Source organism: Coffea arabica, chromosome 2c, assembly GCF_036785885.1.
Source record: "Coffea arabica cultivar ET-39 chromosome 2c, Coffea Arabica ET-39 HiFi, whole genome shotgun sequence".
NCBI lineage: Eukaryota > Viridiplantae > Streptophyta > Magnoliopsida > Gentianales > Rubiaceae > Coffea > Coffea arabica.
In genome coordinates this window covers 35,369,728-35,392,531 of record NC_092312.1, presented here as the reverse complement: position 1 = coordinate 35,392,531, position 22,804 = coordinate 35,369,728, and the positions used below count along the sequence as shown (strand labels likewise).

General features: G+C 36.5%; 1 long non-coding RNA gene across 1 annotated transcript; it reads left to right on the top strand.

Annotated features, from left to right (window-relative positions):
• Positions 1 to 19,984: 19,984 nt before the first annotated feature.
• Positions 19,985 to 22,804, top strand: LOC140035923 (uncharacterized). The gene is made up of 2 exons (XR_011839818.1): positions 19,985 to 21,848; positions 22,579 to 22,804. It is a non-coding gene; the product is annotated as an uncharacterized lncRNA (long non-coding RNA).

The window sequence follows — 22,804 nt, the reverse complement described above, 5'->3', positions numbered from 1 at the left end:
CAAAGGTGCTCGCTAGTTCAAGTGATAATCACTTAACCTTTACACAAGTTGCAAGTATCGTTTCCTAGTTCTCGAGTGTAAATTCGGGCAGCATGCCCTTTGTGTTTACATAATTTTCCAGCCATTTAGGCTTCAATCCTTACTCAATCCAACCCAACATCATCCATAACATAATTTCAGTTCATTAGCCATTCCATAGGCTCACAACAACACACGAACAAAGATTAAGCTAATATCAAGTGCGGAAATGCAATTACAAAAGACAGATTTGACGGGCTTTACGGAAATAACATATCTGAGGCTACACTTATCGGATTGATACGCAGCTTATACCATTTCGAAGCTAAGGCAAAGGCCTACAACTTTCATGAAGAGCACTTAGACTAATTTCCAGTGTAACCTGATCAAATTCCCAATCCATATAACCTGGTTTCGACTATTCGGCTAGTCAACCGTACTGCATTCAAGTGACTATATCTCAGTCTACCAAGGTCCGTTTAAGGCGTTCTTGGTGGCGTTTAAAAGATAAAACAGAGTACTAAAACTCTCATGTTTTGGGCCGAGACTAAATCCGAACGGATTATAGTGAATAAACACCACCAAATAAGCTAAACTGCCCACGCGGAACTCTGGAAATTAACCTAGATCAGCAAGGGTATTTTCATCTTTTCATAAGCTACAATGCTCCGATTGAGCTGAAATTTTGTAGGAAACTATAAAATACCATTCTATACAACTTTCATGTTTTGACCTAAGGCCAATTCGGCCTCTAACATGAGGCAACAAAACCGGACAGAAAAAGGGGGGAAATTTTCCAGAAATCTAGAATTTTCAGTTTTCAATCCAACCTTCCTTGATTTCTTACTTCCAACACTACCAAGCCCCTTATATAACCTTATATACAACATATACTAGCTATACAACAATTTTAGGCAGAAGTTTATTAAACCCTAACTTGCATATATCATCCAAAAATCATCACAACAACTTACATATCTTGTAATCAAGCCAAAACAGGAGCTAACTATCATCTTAAACCAAAATTTAAATGGACAACAACCATGATCAGATTTTATACCTCAAAACAAAGCTTGGAAGAGTGATACTCCACCTCCTTTGGAAATTTTTGTTTGCCCTAGCTTCTTAAGACCACAACTAGTACTTTAATCGGTTTGGAAGTTGATTTTCCCACTTGGATAGCTAAGATCAAGAAGAAGGAAATTGTTTTCTTGCTCTCACTCTCTCTCTTTCTTTGGTCGGCCAAGGAGCTGAAATAATGAAGAGGAAAGGTGCAAAAATTGGTTAAGAAGGATGGTAACTCTCTTGGCCAAGAAACTCTAGGGTGGCGACACTTGTCGCCACCACCACCTTTCATTTAAGTGTCGCCACCACCACCTTTCATTTTTTTCTCTTTCTTTCTTGCTATTTCTAGCCTCTAATTTCGGTCAAGATAGCTGGAAATTGAGAAGATATTTTGCTCAAATATCAATAAGCTTGTATCGTAAGAAAGTGGTGGTCAAGTGGTGCGTTCAATCGGTAGTGCGCGAGACCCGCCGGTTCGCGCCGTTTTTCTTAAAAACACACGTACTAGGGTTTTTACTTCCTATTCACCAACCTTATCTCATTGCTCCTAATCACATATTATTTCTCACTTAAAAGTCACTTTTAATTACCAAATTTGATCCTTGCTCCATATCGAAAATTCATCCGGCGAAAAAAATCGCGAAAACCCTAATTTGCCCCAATCTTGGAAACGAAGAGTGAAACCCTACTTTTTAGGTTCATCTGCACTTATTGTTGAACAATTGGGTAGCAGGGCTTTAATAAATAATAATTTTCAAATAAAAGGCATTTTTTCTGAGAAAAATATAAGAAATTTGCGGGTCTTCACAGTAGATAAACGTAAGTACTCTTAAGGGAGATAATCAAATATAATCCTCAAGTTGAAAATTTCTAACTCGCCCGGCTAATTCAAACCTAAGCTCTGATATCACCTGTGGCAGCCCCACCTCTCCCTAGGGCAAACCCTAGGGTATTAGCAGACTGCCTGTCCAACTCTCGCCGAGGGTCGGTCGATCAAAGAACTAGCAACTCAAGATAACCAGTGAAATAACTTCAAATCAAAGCGTACAAACCCTAATGGCATACAATCGTCAAGCCAACTTTCCAAATTTAAAATGTCCAGTTAAAAGTCGCACTTACCACTCTACACTTAATTTACATAACATAAGTCGAACTTATGTATTCAAACTTACAAAAGTCAAAAGTAAAGTCTTCTTAAACAAAAGGTTACAAGTTCAAAGCAAAATAAAGCTAAGAAAGCTCTCGACCATTAGTTCATCCCCGATCTATTAAGGAAAACAAAGGGAGTGGGATGAGTTAAAATTCAGTGAGGTTCCAAGTAAAACAAGTAGGCACATAGTCAAATAAGAGCATGAGATAACCAAGTAAATACCGCATAGTACAATAACAATTTAATCGCAATTCAATTCAAGGATACGGACGGCTTCCAAAAGCCAAAATTCCCTTGAGCTTGATCATACCGGGGTCCGTTGACTCTCCATCAACGTTTGCATTTATAGAATATAAAATCCGTAGAACACCACTTTCTCCAATTTCCGTCTATCAGTTAACCCCCTACCGGGTCCGCACTCCATAAATAGTAGTTAGGTAATACTCGAGTATATCGGTTTCCAGTATTCAGTAAACAGTCCCCAAGGTTTATCGGCCGTCCCGACCAAACCCTTACTGGCTCGATACAACCGACTCACCTATGAGGTTCGGTACCCAAATAGTAGCAGTAGTTGATGGGTATCACCCAAATAACTCAAGTACAGTCACATATAGAGAAATCACATCTCATAATAGCAGTATACAGAGCCTCAGTGAAAAGTAAGTAAGGTTGAGTGCGATAAAGTACACGCGCGCCTCCATTTTTATCAAAACAAAGTTTGGCTCAAACAGTCGTAAATCAAGTATTCAGATATTTCACATAATCAAGTAGCAAGTAGTGGAACACTCACCTGTCAATCAATGTAGTGATCAAACGTCAGGTATCTCGGTTACGATCACCTCCGTTTCCCAATCCTAGGGCAACGAGTGATATTGTTAACATTTTAGATTCATTTCCCACTCAAAAGTATGCTCATTAAGAGACCAAGTGAGTGGTTAAAGCCATTCAATTCATCATGCAAACTTGGCCAAAAATGCAGTAAAAGTTCATGAGAAAACAAGTTTAACAAGTGTATGAAAATTGGACAAAAGAAAAGTTTCATTCAAGCTCATAATGTTCTTCACGGGTAAAACAGTCGTCCTCGCGCAGTTTTGGGAAAACGGCTATATCTCACTGTAGGAAGGTCGGAATTAGGTGCCATCAGTGGGGTTTGAAACTAGACTCAAAGGACTTTCCAATGATATCAAATACACACTCTACTTCATCTCCTATCAGTACCAGTAGCTCAGACAATTTGGCTAATTTTCCAACTCTGGATCAGCCCTATCCTCAAGCAAAACTACATTAGTTCTTGGTGCTATCTTCATTTGTTTTGGTTCAAATTCACCCAAATCAGTCCTCTAATGTTCATATACATGGATTTAAGTCACCTAGTACCATTGGAGTTCAAAATGTAATACATCAACATGATTAAGAATGACCATAGCAGTCTAGTCATCAAGAGAAACCAAAACAGTCCACTAGTGGTCCAACCAACCAATTTACTTGCTTAAATTTCATTCCAACTCACACATGAGCTTAACCAATGTCTAGCCAAGATTCTTAGGCATGATTAAGGTGCAAATAAACCACAAAAATTAAGGGGAAACTCCTCCTTCCAACACCGGTCAGCCAAGGAAAAGAAAACAGTCCACAAGTTCACATATTTATCTAACCTTCATCCTCTCATGATTCTCACTTAACAACATATCAAGTGTTAAATCTAACTCAAAAAAGGGTCTAAAACATGTTAATACTTCATAAACAACCATGAACAAAGTTTAAACATTTCATCAAACACATGGTATGCATACTAACTAACCCAACTACTACTTGTTTAATTCAAAAGATTAACCTCAAATCTCTTCCAAACAACTTGTTGTTTGCCTTTAAAACTTAAAGAACATGATATAACACCATAAAACTATAATTTAAAGATTATATACCTCTCTTGTAAGAAGTTTGAACCACCAAAACAATCCACCAAAATGAAAGTTTCAAGTTTAAAACAAACACTAGGGTTGGAGGAAAGTTTCTCAACTAACTCAAGATCCTTCTCTTTTGGTTGTTTTGCTTTTGATCAACTAGGGTTAGAAAGTAAGAAAATGGAGTTCTCTCTCTTCCTTGCCAAGCTTCAAGGTGGCAGACCACAATAAGAAAAAAAAAGGCCAAGTCTAGTTTAAATTGTCTTCTAACTTTTGGTCAAACAAAATACTTGGCTACGGTTTTGCCACATAGCCCACTTCTTGTCCAAAACTTCTCTTAATTCTTTGATTAATGATGTTTCAACCCTTCCAAATGTACCAATGCCTATTCAACACCTCTAATCTCTCATATAAAGTCCCTACCACAAATAAAAGTCACTTGGTAAAATGTAAGTGGTGAATTATTTAAAACCAACTCAAGAAAATGTTTTACTTCAAGTAAAAGGAAATGAAATGTAATGTATGGGAATTGTTGTAATACATGGGGAATATAATGCAAGGGCCTATAATAAGTGGTCTAGATCTTAGAATAAGGCATATAATTAAGGAAAATTATGGTTTAAAGGGAGGGTTCTCACATCCTACACTACTCTACACTAAAGAACCAAAAAACTATATTTTTGTGGTATTTCTTGCACTCCCTAAGCTCTCTTTTTCCTTGCAAGTCCATGACTATATATAGATGAATTTAGTCAAGAAATGAGGTTTCAAACATCCTTTTTACAGTTGCAAGGTGGTTGTCATATATCCATCAATAGTTGTGAATTATTGGAGGAGGAAACAAGTTGGGCAAGTGAAGTGCAGCCATTTCTGACCAGAATCTGGCCAAGAATCCGGCCAGTATCCGACTGGATTGTCTATTGGATTGCTCTCTAGCCTTTCTTTGCAATTTCTGTTCAATCTTCAATGTTGCACCAATTTTGCTTCAACTTCAACTGAACTTTTCTTGATGATAGAAGCTAAATTAACTCTTGATCAAACATAAAATTTGTAACCCTTTGAGTTAGCTTTCCAATGCATCAAGAATCATCTTATTTGAATTTGTGTAGGCTAATAAATGACTGAAAAACCCTTGACTGCTCAATGCCTTGTTTCAGTTTCGACCATAGAAATTGGCTACTGTAATTCGGCTTTTTGACCTGAAAAACCTTCAAACCGGATTTCGATATCATTCTAGGATTTGTAGATGTATCTCTTATCTTCAAAATGGTTCAAGAATCATCTCAATCTGATCATTGTACCTCAATTTATAGCCGAAATACGAAGATATGTCAAAGCTGTCAACTTCCTTTTCATCCAAATGAAGTATATTTCCAACTCCTATACAAATTATGGACAAAACGCAAGTAAAAAGTAACAAAATCTCATTTAAACACTTAAGAATATTTTACACTAATTATGGCCAAAATGATCCATTTTCTTCTTATAATATAGCCAAAGTGACTAAAAATAGCATAAAATATCATTCAAATATAACGTAAATTAGTCACTTATCAAGGGTGATGAAACTACTAAGGAAGAGCTCAATGCTTATTTTGGATGCTTTAATGTTTTGGTTATGTTTTTGGCACCTTGAGATACTTTGATATTTTGGCTATGTTAATGTAACTTTGATTATGTTTTGGTTGATTTGCTATCCTTCCAATTTTTCTCAAATCTATTTGGCAAGTCTGTTTGGTCTTGTTGACAAGTAGCTTACTCTCATTTTTAGGGGATACTCTGCCCAATTTTCTCAAACCCATATAGTTTTTAATTGATGACAAAAATAGAGAGAATAATAAATGATTCTTAGCATATGTTAATTAAAGATTTGGTTGAGTAGGAGTAATTTTTTTGTATTCAAGGTTTATTTTATGCTTATGTTGAGAGAGAAAATATCTATTTGTTAGCAATTTCAAATGTTCTTAAAATCATCTGTTGTTTTGATAGCATTAAAAAAGGGGGTGAATGATGAAATTGATCCTTGATTTTGATGATAACTAAAACAAACTGATATAGATGGGTGTTTGAAAGATAATCCTAAGTTGAGTGGTGGAAAGGGGATACTTTAGGATTATTCAGGGAAACCATTATTTGCTGTTTTTGGATACTTTGGTAACAGTACTAGCATGCAAGTAGAAGCCAAAGCTTTGCTACTTGGGATGAAGCTTTGTTTCCAAAAAGGAGTTATACAACAGCTGACTATTGAGTCAGATTCGATAATGTTAGTTTGGATTTTAATGAATACTTATTAGTGTCCGTGGTCAATCAGCTATGAGGTAAAGTAGATTCTTGAGATGTATAGGGCGAGTACTCAATTCAAGCATTGTTATCAGGAGGCTAATAAGGTTGCAGATATTTTGTCTAATAAAGGTTGTGCTCAATCAGGTCCATTGCTTTGCATTTACAATCATGTGGCTGATTTACCGGTGCATGCTAGGGGTGAGTATCGATTGGATAAGTTGGCATACCCTTCGTTCTGAATATATTGGATCAAGTGTAATTTTCTTTGATTTCATTCCTAGTTGGTACGTACTAGGTTTTGGTTAAGTAATAAAGGGAAATCTTTTTTCTTAAAAAAAACTAAAACAAACTAATGACATAGACTAATGATTTCTTGTGAGAAAACATCTGGAACAGGTATCGGATCTAAAAGAATAAGGAAAAGACTTGAAGCAAATGAAGCAAAGAGCTACTGAAGGTTTCAGATGTTCATATCAAAGCATCAGACATTCGATAATCAATGAAAAAATTTTCCATAAAAGCTATTGGACACTTCATAAGAACATAGGATGTCCAATAGTCAAAAAGATCTATTGAAAAGTCATATCGAATGCAAATTTCTTACATCAGTTGTCCGATAAATTTTAAAGCAATATCTCAACATTTTGATTTTTGTCGGACATAGGACCTGTCAAAGAAAAAAATTCCATCGACTGTCAGATAAAAACTGAGAGCATACTACCGGATGCAGAATAGAGGAACGGATGTCCAATACTCCTAATCGTTAGTTTCTTCTATATTTAATGCATGGCCATTAGAGAAGAAAAAGAGAGACTTTTTGGACAACTATAAATATCATTAAGTATGGGGTAGATGCTTGAATACAACCTCCCAAGAGTGATTTTGGCAAGAAATGCTCTCCTAACTTTCATTGTACTCTTTATGTAGTGAATAGTTTTCATAGTTTTTCAATTGTGAGTGAACAATTCAAAGTGTAGCTTTGTGAGGGTTAACTAGATTAGTTGTAATACCTTTTGACTTAACCAAGGAGAGTTTGGGGTGAGCAAAGAAGCACCATCCCATGTGCAACTTTGGTTTTATTTCACCAAATTGAAGAAACTTACTAGGGGATTTGGGCTTCAATTGAGAGAAATTTGAAAGTCCTCTTGGTTTGCAATTTCTTCTTCCTCTCTTATTTTATTTCTATTAAGCTGATCAAGTGCTTCTCTTGCTTTATTCCTTTATTCTACTTGTTTTTGTACTCATCAAATTGATTGATAATCTAGACAATTTTGAAAATTTAAATTTGAGAAAAATTACCATAAACTTAATTAGGATTACAATCAACTAAATTCACCCCCCTCTTAGGTTGCACTTGGACCTTACAAAATATTTATTCAAGAATGCTTTGGTCAACTTACCTTGAGAAGTGAAAGTAGTAGGTGGATAAGAATCAAACCATACCTTCGCTTTATCACAAAATGAAAAGGAAACAAGCTTAGCTTAATTGCCTCATCACTTCATTTATTTTAATTGTACCACATAATCTATGAAGTTGGCTAGATGAGTGTTAAGATCCTCAGTTGCATTTCCACCAAAACCATTTGGATATGTGAGAGCTTGATTTCAAAGTTGTTTGCATTAATTTCCGACCTTGCAATGCTAGTTTGTGCATCCGATTCATTTGATAAGGTATAATCCCTTAAAGGTTTTGGCCTTTACTCCTCTATTTCAACGGAAGTTTCACCTCAATTTGTTCTTATTGGGCGCATCTTCATCTTTTTCTAGCCATGTTTAATCCTTGAAGGTGAATTTCTCCTTGATAAAGAACTTAGTATGTAGGAATAACCAAAATTAACAAATTAAAAGATAAAAAATATAAGATTAACAAAATAAAGATAAAGAAACAAAGTCTAGATTAATAAATCTTGTTTTAAGTCTAGTATTACACCTAATCCTCAGCAACATGCCAAAAACTTGTTAGAATCTTCTTACTTCATTATAAATTTTAAAACCTTATTACCATATTTCCACAAGTGCACAGTACGTTTATTGAGTAAAGGAATAATAGGCATCGATCCCACAAGAATTTAGGATGTGGCAATCACTTGAGTTTAATCACTTGCTCTATTATCTAGACAATAAAAGTTTAAGAAAGCAAAGACAAAGAAAGTTAGGTAAGCAATACAACCACCCATAAAAGGTTAGAAGTTAGTTAGGCGGTAAAATCAGCATGGAAGAAGTTAAGTTAGTTAAGTTAGGCGGTACAACTAACCATATAGCATAAGCAATAAGTATAAAACTTGCCATTAGGTAGTAGAACCAACCATGTAGGCGGTAGGTTGCAAGCAAAGAAATAAATGTAAAGAACAAGTTAGATTATAATTGCTTTAAGATTAAGTGAGAGAGCCCTAGGGATTAAAATCCGTTGTTGTATCAAGATTAGAAGTTAGTTAAGGTGATTATATTTATGCTACCATGATTTATCAAGAAATAACTTCCAAATGTATGTCATTGCTTTTACCAATAAACATTTTTAAGAGAAACCTCTTTGGCTAATTTCTCTAGAAATCATTTTCGCCAATTTCTTTAACTCTTTGAATCATTCTTCACCTATTTTCATAGAGAAAAGATAAGAAACAAATTAAATAAACTCAATGAAGTTATAGCATGAATCCAACCAATCATTATTCACTACTTTCGTGAGAATAAAGTTAGGATCTAAGAACTAAGTTAGGATCATTATGTAGACAACTTTAATTGTTCATACACTCATCAAATAATTCATAGTTGGTTGCCAAATGACCATAAATAGTAAGCACAAGTTCTTAGATATAACAAAATTATAAAATAGCATAATCATTCCTAACTACTTCATATCAAAGCAACAAGAAGTTCATCTTTTTCCTAAGATATGAAAACCTTAGCTAAACATCATGTTAAGTGCAACCAAACATGAATAATACTTGTAACTAAACATTGAAAATAAGCACGAGAAAAAGAGTATAGGAAAAATAATTCTTATTCAATTTCTTGAAATTGAATCCTTAAACTCCTTTATAAGTTGATCTTTTAAATAAGCAAAGTGCAGGAGTATCCCTTCACTTTCTCTATTAAACTCTATCGATAAACTAGACTAACAACTACTACTAAAACTATACTAAACTAAGCTACTGATTTTTCATCTTTTTCACTCTCTACTCTGCCTCTCCATACTTTGTCTTGTAAAGAGCTCTTCTATTCATAGAGGGATTTGAATGCAAAAAACAAAGTCTAATTATGATAAAGAATCTTCGAGTAGATAAATTTGCTTTATTATAATTGTAGAGCACCTTTTGCAATTTTTTTGGGCAGTTCCCATCAAAATTTGATCATTCAAAAAGGTTATGTGAATAAAATACAAGTTGTAGAGCAAGTTGCAAGCCAAAATAAGGGATCTGCGACCCTAGATCTGTGAGAAAGGTTCATAGTTCAACTCGGGTTCTCCTCCTTTTGCAAGTTGGCTCTTTTTGCTCAATCATTAATATTGCTTTGTTTTTGCATCAATTTCAACTGTAAATTTTTCAATGTTGAAAGCCAAATTAGCTCTTGTGCAAAGTATAAAAGTTGTAATTCTTTGAATTAGCTCTGCTATACATCAAGAGTTATCTCATTTGGATGTTTATAGAATGGTAAATGACCAAACCCTTGATTGGTCAATCTCCTATTTCAACTTTCGATAGCAAAATTGTCCAATTGTATTTTGACTTTTTGATCTGGAAAACTTATGAACTGGATTTCAATGTCTTATAACAATTGCATATCTTTCTCTTAGTTTCAAGATGGTTCAAGAATAACGTCAATCTAATACTTGTAACTCGAGATATAACTGAAATACTAATGTGTTAGAGCTATCAAACTTTTCTTCTATTGCACTTGAATGCTTTTCACACTTTGGCCATTTTGCACTTCATAGTCACTCTAAAACACTTCAAATTTTCTCAAATCAATTAAAATAACCTTCTCTTAATTCATGAAATGCCGAAACTTAAAAAAAATCACAAATTTGAACATTAAACTATACTTTTGCATGTTTTGCCGTAAAACACTATTTGTATGAAAAGTAATTATAAAGGAGTTCAATTCTTCTATTTTAACTTAAAAATATACCAAAAATAAAAACTAAAACTTCACTAAAAATATGTAAATATATACTAATCATTTTTCTGATTTTCTTTATACAAACTAAGTGACACGCTAGCAATATCAATAGCATTGGCAACAGTTTGTTAGTTTGAAAAAATTGGCACATACATAGTGGCATGGTCGATAGGATTGTGTCAGAAGTAAGAGATAAACAAACCATGCCAAGAAACAAAGATACCAACAAAGGTACGACTCTCAATTTTGACGAAGCCACACTGCACTTAATGACCCATGAAGAAGTCCAGGCTGACCAACCCCCCACTAGCACCCATGATTCGATGGTTGGTATTGACACTGACACAATGAATATATCAATGGGCAACCTATTGGCTCTTCAAGCCAGGGTTGTTGAGACATAGGAGGCTCGTTGGGAAGCTATGGAAAAGAATCGGGACATGTGCTTGGTATAGATGATGAATAAAATCATCGATCGCATGACCGATAAGTTCAATCAGGAGACCCAGGGGATGAAAGAAGTGTCGATCCAAGCGACTTCATCCTTGGAGGAGGAAGTCTATAAACTCCATCAAGAGATTAGTGACATGGCTAACATGATGGGGTCAAAATTGGACATCTGATGATCTTAACAATTTGCTATGTCATTTGAATCTTAGACTTGGAGTAGGTAAAGATGGTGACAGCAAGTCCTACTAGCAAGAAAGCCATAATGGTCCTTAGTAAATCAGTAGGTGATCATAGTCCAAAAGAACCAATTATAATGCAAACATCTAAGCTACGGACTAAGCGTACCGTTGTTGGGAAAGGTAAGATGGTTGTGACCAATGATACCCAATAATTAGACAAAAAATCAAAATTACCCCCAGGTATGTTGAGGATAGTAGAAAGAGATCACGTTACCGATTGTCAACCCAAGGGCAAAGCCAACACCATCAGTCAATTACAAGCAATAGATCGAGAGAAACATATCACCCATTCTCCCTCTTGAGTGATCGACAGAAGTGGGTTGATCAAGTGACGTCAATAAGTGATCAGTAGAGATGGGCCAATCAAGTGATAACAATCTCCACCGATAAAAATGCTATGTTGGTCCTTAATAAACCTATAACTGACCATGTAATGAAGGAGCCCATGGTGACCCACTGGCTTGGATTCACTCGACGAAGGGAAAGAGTGAGTGGAGCAAAGGCCAAGTAGTGACCACAGAGGATGGACACCGATCAGTAGAGGCAGTTCCTCTCACATTGTAGTAAGTAAGAAATCAAACCTTCCACCAGGCATACTGAAAAATTCAAAGTTGTCACTTACCAAAAATTAGTTTGGAGGCCAAAATCAGTAGTCAAAATCAATCTCAATTGGCAAAACTGATGGTCACTGTGATAAAAGTGATGACAATTCCAATCTTATGCCGATGGGAAATCAATTGCGAAAGGTTGATCAGGTTAGGCAATCTCAATATTTGCCTACTATGTTAATCAGCCTTTATATGTACTCCTAGCCATTAGTGTAGGAGATATCAGCATAGATGCCATCAAGTGTTCTTGGCACCATGATTGCCCGATATTGATAGGAACATTTGATGCACAAAACAGCCTTAGCCAATCCATGATATAGCTAAATAGTAGATATAATAGTACTACCCAAGGGTAGCTATTCACCATTAGGATTGCTGATCTGTAGGTTGTAGCTAATTAGGACCACCACAATATGAGGTGTTAGTCTAAGTGGACACCAATGATAGGTGGAATGGTTAAAGAAATCAGTACTGAGCCAATCCATATTCCCATAGAGGAAGTGTCCAAAGAAATACCAGCTATGCAACAGATGAAGGATAAATAAATTGGCAAGATCTCAAAAGAATGATTGACCACATGGTGACTGGTCCCTTTGATGGTGTTACATACACAAATAATCACTAGGGGCATTTTTGTAATAAGCAGACTTGCATTCTTTCTGTAATTGTTTTTCTTGTTTGATTTCTTGTAACTACCAAACAGAAATAGTAATTGCTATGCATGGGTAGGAAATTAGTTACGTACAGGTCACATGCATGGCGCGAATATGGAAAGGTGGTGGAGTAGTTATAACTAACTCTCCTTCCATCGCCTCTCTACATGCATAAAAGGACAGGAACTGAAGAAGATAGGCAGCAGATGTTTGGATCATTTCATTTTCCCCAAATTCTCTCTCTCAATTCTGATCTTCAATAAAAAGTCTTCCTTTCATCACCAAGGGGTGTTCTCTATTTCCACCCCTTCTGATAAGGAAATTTGGTCCTTTTCTGTCTTCTGTATCAGATGGAAAAACCAATCTTGCTTTTGGATGGGAACTAAGTTCTTACCAGACTCAATCAAGGATTAGGATCAAATGGAGGAAGCATCTCATTGGTGCATTCCCAGTTCATTATTGACAGTGAAATTTATCGATATCAGTCACAAGGTGCAAAAAATCGACAAGATGACAAGTCAATTTCTTAGCCGATTTAGACCAACAGCATTGTGTTGCAAAGCTACAGTGGTCGCAAAGAAGATCATGGGTGCCACTTCAACAAGAAGGGCTATTCGATTCGAACAGATCCAACAAAATAGAGCTAAGTTGAAAGAAGGATAGTTTCAAGGGTTGGCACTCAAAAACACTAACTATAATATGTCTACACACGGGGGAATGCCAATTTCTTAACTACTGAGGAGGCAGATGTAGTGAAAGTCATTGGCAACCACAAATTTTTGGTTTGGCCAAGAATTTAGCAACTAATAATGTGATTATCAATATCAGCACTAAGAAGGGAGTCTATCGATGACAATAAGAAAATCATAATATCATCAAGAAAGACCTCTTCAAGTTCGCAGATAAAAGCAACTCCATAAGAAGACTCACCGACACATGGGGCATTCGAGCTATTGACATATAGTTCTTGCTATTATAGAATGATCAATATGTTGCAGTGGTATGTACTAAAGTAAAAGAAATCAATAGGATATGTATCATGAACAATTCGCAATTGTGCATGGTTAGAATTCCTTTTAATGGGAAAAATGAAGCAAACGAGCTATAGCATGATGTATAATAAGCAAAAGGAAGAAGATACCAAAAAGCCATTGATTGTTTATGCTGATGTCATAAATGAAGAAGATTATGAAGAAATATTTGTGGTAATGAATTGCACGAGTTATCAACAAATTTGGCCAGCTTCAATTATGTGAAGATGGATGTAGAAGATCCAGAGATGCGTGTTAAGGAGATTTTTCTATCCCCATAGAACAATCAAGCACTTTATCAATTGTCCAACTATTTCAGGGGGACATCTGTTGGTGCAATATTTATCATTTATCGGAAGATAGGTAATCAGCCATATTACCACTTATTAGTCGATAGATAATTGGCCATATTCTGCCGATAGGTACAATTTACAGCTAATCGATGGATAGGAGTACATGAGGACTTGATTGGTAACAACTCTTCATAAGTCAACAACCAATAATATATCATCCACGTTACTAGCTCAAAGTTAGGGTTGACAGGTGTGAGTAGTAAAGGTTCTATAAGAGATTGACAACAATGGCCGATATTTATGTACTGATCTATGCATGCAAATACAGGGTTGCTGATATGTATGAGAACGGTGATGAATTGGTTAGATGTTGATTAAGGATAGAGCCAATGGTGGCAATTGGTTCAAGAAAAGATATTTGCATCAACTCATGTCCCTAAAAATTATGGATGTGGTGGTTACATTATCTCTAAAGCATAGGAGTGGATAATTACCACTACCCATGATGAAGTTAAAATAAATGACATGGGCCATGAAACTAGTAGGTTCATCAAAAGAAACTACTCTTGGTTTGGGAGAGAACTTGCCATTATAAATATAAAGAGAAGCATTAGATTGAGGATACCACTTTCACACTACAAAAATATGGCAAATCTAATGCTTCTTTCTTTTTAACAACTTTCTTAAAAGTTATACATTAGAATTAGGGTTTTTCAAATTTGTTTCCTAGAATTATTAGGCTAAAAGTTAGGATTTCCAGAATTTTCATGTAATGTTTTGATTCTCAATTCATGTTTTTTCAACATATTGATGCTAGTTTTTGTACAAATTAGAGAGTTGAATTCGAATGTTCATTCCACTTTCAAGCCATCTGCATGAGTTCACTATCATAATTTTATAGCTCACCAGCATTATTAGCTCTTGTTCTTTTGTCCTTTCCTGATAAATCGGTTATTCCTATCACGAATTTTAAGTCCTTGAGACTACTTAAGGCGAGACGAGCAGCAGTTGTTTTAGGAGTCAGAAATTCATCAACGCTATCTCATCCTACACCAAAATTGATATGTTTGCAAGGTTTTCTTGGTTTTTCTCATACAAAGTAGGTGACGAACTTCAGCCAGAAAAATGAACCGCATCGGCAATAGTTTGTCCGCCAGAAAAAATCTGCATAAACAACTTCATTACAAGTCTACTTAAATTTCTGTCTAAATGAACTACCGACGCACAATTGTCTAATAGATACCACATTATAGAGTGACTAACACCCTATGGTATGCCATTAGTTTATTAATAAACAAGGTATTATTTATTTTAATTTTCATTTCTAGTGGTAACTGAGTATCTTAGGACATAGTTTAATTTGTGCTCAACAAGTTTATAAGTCATACAACCAAATTGAGCATTTCTAAATAGAAGAATGCAAAACAGATCAAACATTAACTTTCCCATCAAGTCCTTCCCTTTCCCCCTCAGTCTGTAAACTAAAAAAAAATGTTAATTATAGTGGGCATGAAGAATTTTTAAAGCAATGCCATTTCTTCCCTCCCAAAATAGATAAATATACACATATTTGTATGTATATACACATACATGCATACATACATTCATATCTATTTTTCTATACGTGTAAAAAATAAATAAAAATTCTAGACAATTAAGTTTATTTTCAATAACAAATTAAAGTAATATTGCTTTATCAAATTAGAGAAGCCTATAAACATCTAGTGCTCATAATTGATCCGCATTACATTGAGGAAATAAATCTAATGAATACTGTAAATTAGGTGAACTTAAATTTTGCAGCCCTAGATATTTTAAATTGTCCTTTGCCCTTTAGATTTCCCACCTTTTTTTTGTTCTTGTTTTTACTTTTTACAATTTAGGTTCTCCCTCACAGCCTCCTCGTATAAAGAAATGTTTTAACATTATACTGCATGAAAAAGAGTAAATCTCATTATTCATATTGAAACTTTTTGCTGTGTCACTTTAATATCCAAATTTTTGAAGTTCTGTTTGATTGGGTTAAACCACAATTCCAACCAAAAAACAAAGTGCTTCTTTAACTTTGGCACATGCAAAATACGGGCCAACGATAAATGCGCGAACACGCAAGGAACTAGCGCAGGTTGGAGGAGGGGCGGCGACCTTCAGAGGTTAGGATTTTCTACCTAAATTCTATTACTCTGCAAACACCCCCCCCAACACCCAAAAAACCCACACCAAAACCCTAAAAAAAAAAATCTTCGAAGTCATTTTTTGTCCCTTCTAGTTTTTCTTTTACAAATTGTCACAATTAAACCAGCTCTTGATTAGTATGACGTAACACATATAAAAAATTATTCAGAAGGAAATAAAAGATAAGCTAATAAAATTTAAGCGCTATTACAAGCTAGTAAGTGTCATATAAAAGGCCAACTCTGACTGGTTAGAGCACCTGCAAGCAAGAAATGGACAAATGGGAAGCAGTACAGCAGAAACAGGAAGGCATCAGGAAGATCCAACTATGACTCAGCAAGATCCAAACTTGATCAACATGAGGGTGGCAGTGCTAAAACGGGAAAGAGACAAAAACATAGGCATTGGAATTACTGCAAAACAATTGGTTGGGTCAAGAAGTGACAGCATGGTCGCTTGAAGAAAGAGGATCAGGGAAGCAGCTACAAGATCAGGCAGAAGCTGTTAGACTATGCATCATAAAGGCAATTGAAAATGGATGGAGGAAGGTTCAAATAGGATGCTCATCCAAGAAGCTGCTGGATCAGTAAAGGCAAAGACATCAGGAGGGATCGAAGCTGCTACAATTATAGAGGATATCCAACAATTAAGTCACTTGTTTCACATGTGCTCTTTTGTTAGTGTTCATATAAACAATGATGAATTATGCTCGGGTCTTGAGAGAGATAGTTCTAGACAACTTGTGTGATATGGAATGGTCCTAAGGACCTATACTATTCCTTTTTGCTAAATGCACAGATGTAAAGACAAGGGGCCTTTGCCCCCCTAACTGTACAGTTTTGTCAGCAATGTATAACAATTATGGTTTCAGGGGGATAAAAGACTTAGATTCAAACAAGTGTCAGTACTATAAAAAAAAAAAAGCATCAAGAGTAAAAACGTTTACCAAACTCATCTTTACGTTTTTAAGCATTGACTCCTCCCAAACTTTGTCATTAAATTTTCAAGTATTCACTTTCTCCCAAACTTCATCGTATCGAAATATTTCTTTATCATTATATACTCAAATTTTCGCCCATACTACACTTAAATGTTGATTCCGTCTACATAAGCAAAGGCTTCTATTCTCCTCTTGGCTTTCTTCCCCTGCCTTGTGGTGGCTGAAAACTTGGTTCCCTCAACGTCTGCCCACTGTTGGTCTTCTTTCCAAGAAACCTCCCCGTTTCGGAGTAGTGTTCCCCGTTTTGGAATGGTGTTCAACTTCTTGCTTATGAACCTTGGCAATTTTAGCTCTGTATCCAGCACAGAAACTTTATCAATGTTCTCTTGATTTTACTGTCTCTCATGCTTTTGTTAGTATTCGCAAATTGCATATTCCATTGTTTATCAACTGTCAAAGCGAAGCATAATTGGGATGAACTTGTAACATTGAGGTGCATTGTGCCTAAAATAAAATGTGAATCCGTAATTTGATAGATTTTGATAACTTCAAGTGTAACTTGTCCAAAACATAAGTCTAGTGTTCAGAGTCATAAACGTTGAATACGTAGAGAGTGCAAAGGTAAAGTTCGATCTTTACTGTTTAACCTTGGCTATCGTTTGGTCTGAAGATTTCTGCAAACGAAAGTAAGGACAGGAAACATATAAAGTTTATATCCATCTTCAATATTTCGATAATTTTCAGAATTGGTTATGGAAAAATAATGATTAAAAACTAGCAATCTACTCAAGTTTAAAAAAAAAAAAAAAAACTCAGTAAAGTGAATGATAATACCTCACAGTTCAAAGACATGGGAGCTTGAATCTTTAGACTTTACTAAACAATCAATTCTTCTAAATCTTCAATAATAGAAGTTGAAGAGAGGGTGCAGGTAAAAGCTAAGCACAGAATAGAACTGAGGAAGAAGTTGAATACACTATCAAACTGGAAAAATCCATTTCCAGTTAAACAGCAGCAATTCAGTTGTCTCGCCAAAACATTGCTTTAAGCAACAGGTTAAAATTGGTACAAAAAATGACAGCATTCAACTATTTCACTGACTTGTTTGGCAACCAAAACCAGCTGGGGGGTTTCCAGGGTGATGGGTGCTGGCAAACATTAATAGAATGAACAAATTGCTTTGACAATCACATCAATGCCCATGCGCTGCCATTGGACACTCCAGTTACAAGCTAAACTACGTATCAGGCGTCCAATTTAATTTTATGTCAACGTATTGTAGGAACGAAACCGTAACATAGGCAAGACTTGCTCTATCGCTTGACCCACTGGAAGCTCTTTCTTGCTTTTGCTTTTCCAGGCTTTTTCCTTTCCACAACCCTCGAATCCCGTGTCAAAAAACCACCTAAAAATGACAACTAACAAGGTCAAAAGGGAACTCTCTCTCTCTCTTGCTTGAGAGCATCTCTCTCTAGTTTGAGAGCTTTTCTTCTCATCGTAGGAGGTTTCAAAATTGAAAAAATAGCGCCAACCCAAAATAGAAAGTTACACAGAGCTAGCTTTACTTCCAATAGTGACTGTTCAACTTCCGTACAACCGAGACACCCAAACCCACGTCCATAAACTCTTCTCCGAGCTGCAACTCTGTATCTTGTGTGGAAATGGTCATGATCCTAGGAACATTTGAAGGATGCAACCCAGAAAAGGTGACTTGAACTTTCGATGAGCTGATGTACGTGAATTCGTAGTTGTCGTTTTTGGTAGTATAGACTAGGTTTTTTTTTCCTGGTTTTTGGTGCCCTCCTACTCTATTTTGCAGGGGTACTCAACTGGATCTTCTGCGATTGGAAATAGTGCAAGGTAGCGCCTCGACAACTAGAATCTGGAGGATGGAGGAAGATCTAACAAGAGCTTTTAGAAAGTTCGACCTGTCTCAGTCGGAGCTAGAAGGTGTAGATCTCTCCTCTGACGATATAAGTGAGGGGATCCAAGACTGTAGGCAGAGTCTGGTGGGAAGGTTGATTGGCGAAAAGGTTGCACATTTCACGGGTATTAAGAATTTTACTAATCATGCATGAGGATATCCCAGGAACTTAATTGTTACTGAGTTGGGTCCAAATCTTTTTCAATTCCAGTTAGAAAGGGGAGAGGACCGTGAAAAAATCCTGTTGGAAGGACCATGGATTATGGATAGTCAGATTCTAGTGATTAAGGTATGGGAGGTTGGGTGTGAAAGGAAGCTCCACCATTTTAGATTTGCACACATATGGGTACAAATATGGAATCTTCCAGTCCATTGGTTGTGTAAGTTAGTGGGCTTTAAGTTAGGAAAGATTTTTAGGTCGGTGAGAGAGGTACTGGTTCCACCAAGGGGGGAAAGTCTGGGAGACATCTAAAGATTATGGCTAAAGTGGATATGCTACAACCTCTCCCGAGAGGTACGTTGGTAAATGTGAGGCCCCAGTTCGTACTACGTTGATATATTCATTAATTTGGCGGTAACGTTTGGTTTTGGGAGTATTTCGAAAACCCTAAGTAGGGAGTAAGATTTAAACCCTAGTTTTGTATTCGAACAAGTTTGAGTGGTGATTAAAGTTAGTTATGTTAATGTGTGTTTTAGTGTGGGTAAGTATAGGATTTAATCCATTTTGTATAGATTAATTAAGTTTAAGAAGGTTAGAAACCCGAAGTGAACAAAAACCCTAATTTCCGGTTAAGATTGGAAACTCGTCTTTTCTACATTTTTCTGTATTAGAAAAATTCCCCAGATAATTTTTATTGAGTAAATGGAGTTTTTAGATGATTTTTCTAGTATTAGTTGGTTTTTGAGAAATTAACAACGTATATCGAACGTGGGACCCACGAGTGCGAAAAGTTCGGAAAATTTCGGCCGATTAGGTTAAGTTTCGAATACTGGGTTTAATTTACCGGGTGTTAAGAGATAAGTAGAGATTGCAATTTGGATTGATATGAGAGAGAAAAGTTAGGTAGATATTTCAAAAAAGGTGACAAGTGTCACCATAAGATTAACTCTTACAATAAGATTTACTATTCCATTTTTTGACTTTTGACCCAATTGGTTAAATATCTTAAAATTAACCAAAAATCACCATTTTTCTCTTACCTTTGGCCGGCCCTCTCTCTTGCAAGAAGGAAGAAAACCTCTCTCAATTCCTTGCTCTAATCTTGCCCAAATCAACAACTTAACCGTTTAATCTTGAATTCCTTCCATAAAACCTCTTAGTTTAGTGCTTGTAAGGAGTTGTGTGGAGTTGTTTGGAAGCTTAAGGTGCTAAGTGGTCTCTCTTCTTTGGTTCTAAGGTAAGTGACTATGGAACCCCTCTCTTCTATCTAAAGATGCTTAATAAATGACTTGTGGTTGTTATGAGTGTGATTTTGTGGACTATTTCTTGATTTTAGTTAAGATTGATGAAGTTTTCTATTTATTTGGAATTTTTGCTGGTTGCATATGATCACTATGATGTGGCTATGTATGATGATTGGAAATGAGGGGTAACGACTCTAGTAAGTGCAAATGAGTGATAATTGCAAGTAATTTTGGATTTGGAGGAAATTTCAGCAACTTAGGGTTTCACCACCCCCTTTTCTGTCCGGTTTTGTATCTCCTACTTAGAGGCCGAATTGGCCTTTGCTTAAAACATGAAAGTTGTAGGTATTGATGTGTTTGAGGTGCCTGTAAAATTTCAGGTCATTTGGAGTAGTGTAGAGTGAGATATGTCGATTTTACTGTTGGTGTTCTGGGTTGATCAGAATGTGAAAACTGCACTTGTAATTGGTTGTTTTGGCTGGTATTGCTTCAGAATTAGTTGTTATGGTCTTCTAATGAAATGTAGCTTGATGTATTAGCTACCATATGCCTTTGGAATTTCTGGATTTGGACTTGTGTAGGCTGAGTTATGATGTTTGCACTAGAATACGTTTTGTGAATCTGTTTTTGCGATTCTGGTATAGTATATTGCACTTTCGACCTGGTTGCACTCGAAACTAGATTGAGTAGCCTTCTTCAACATTGTAGCCCCTTGAGTCCTGTGTATGCCTGTAAAATCTCAGGTTAAACGGATTAGTGTATCATGAGTTATAGATGAAATGCTCAAGCCTGTTTTGAACATCAGATTTGGTACGTCTTTTAGTTTAGCTTCTGCCCGTGATCTTTCGGTTTTGATACAGTATGATTTGGGTGTCAACTCCTTCATAAGAAATTTAGATCTTGGTCTCAGCTTCGAAACGGTATAAAGTACGTTGAAATCTGAGTTCCGTAGCTCCGGTTTTGATCAAAACAATATCGATCGTCAGAACTGCCCGGTATTTGGACAGTTCTGACGGGTATTTTGGCACTCGATTTTCGTTCTGTTCTGAATGGATTCAGGTCTTGGCCAAAACAAGAAAGTTTTAGCCTTATGTCCCAGCTTTCTAACGCCTTTGGAATTTCTTGATTTCGATTTCTGAGCCATGAGTTACGGCCTTGTAAACAGGGACTGTTTGGTAACTCGCAATGAAACAGCTGGCACAATTTCGTGCATTTTTGACCTATATCTATTGAGATCTGGGTTGAGATGTCTAAAGGGAAGTTGTAGCCCTTCCTCTTAGCTTCGCAACGGTACCTCATGTACCTTGATCCGACACTCCTAGCCTAACTTTTGACCAAAACGGTTTGAGATGGCAGATTTGGCCGTCCCGTTTGCCGTTCCGCGCGCGCGCGTGTGCCATTTTTGTCGTTTCCGCACTTGCGCGTGCCAATTTTGCCGTTTTGCTTGTTTTAAGTACGTTAGTTGCCGTTTGTGATATATTGTGACATAATCTTCGATTTCAGACAGTGGTGAGCTAGGCGGAGCCGGTGGGGCCCACTACTAGCCAACACACAAAGTGAATTCCGCCTTTGTACTACTTTTGGTATTTTGAGTAAGTATTCAGGCCGCTCTTACGTGTTAGTTGCTTATGTGTTTCGATATGTATGAAAAGGGTACCTAGGCGAGGGTGTACTTTATCGCACTCGACCTAAACCCTAATTTGAATGTATAATTGTACTTGGCATATGTATATGAACCTTTTGGAACCAAAACCCTTGAGCTTGTGGCTCGGGGCGACTTTCGAATAAAGTTTGGGAAGTTTGCAAAGTTTGTGATTTTGAATAATTTTGGTGAAGTTTGTGAGTTTGGGGCGAACTCTTGACCTGGTTGGACTATTCGAGCCGGTTAGGGCTTGGTCGAAGTCAGTCCAACTTAGTCTGAGGTCACCAAGTTTGTAGGTTCATGTTATGAACCAATTTTGTGAATCCGGTTCACCGAGAAGGTGACCAAGTTTGTGACCCGAGCTTGTGACTCAAGCTCAAGTTTGTGATTTCGTTCGCCCGGGCAAGTTTGTGAGGTGACTGGCCAGTGAGGGTGATAAGGTGTCGGTGGGTGTACAAGTGAAGTTCTACGGACTATTATTTGCAGTCGACGGAGTGTCGGCAGGAGATCACGCATGGCACATGAGTTGGCTTTGGAGCCACCTGTATCCTTATTATGATGTTGTTCTTTTCTGCTTTTGCTTTACTCTAAATGTGTAATTGTTGCTACGTGAATTTATGCTTTCGCCCCTGTTTACTTACTAAGCATATAGCTTACCCCATTCCTTTTGTTTTCCTTAGCAGGGGCCGACGCGGGGACTTTTGGCTCGTATACTAGTTTAGTTAGTTTGGCTTGTAATAGTTGAATAGTTAGAATGTTTGTTTTTGTTTCGGTGGTTTATATAAGGACCCTCCTTAGGGTCTATCTTCTGCTGGTTGTGATTGTAGTATATTAGAGTGGTTTGACTCGAGACTTTTGAAGATGTGAATATAACTTTTGGGATTGTATATATTGTATTTAGTGCTC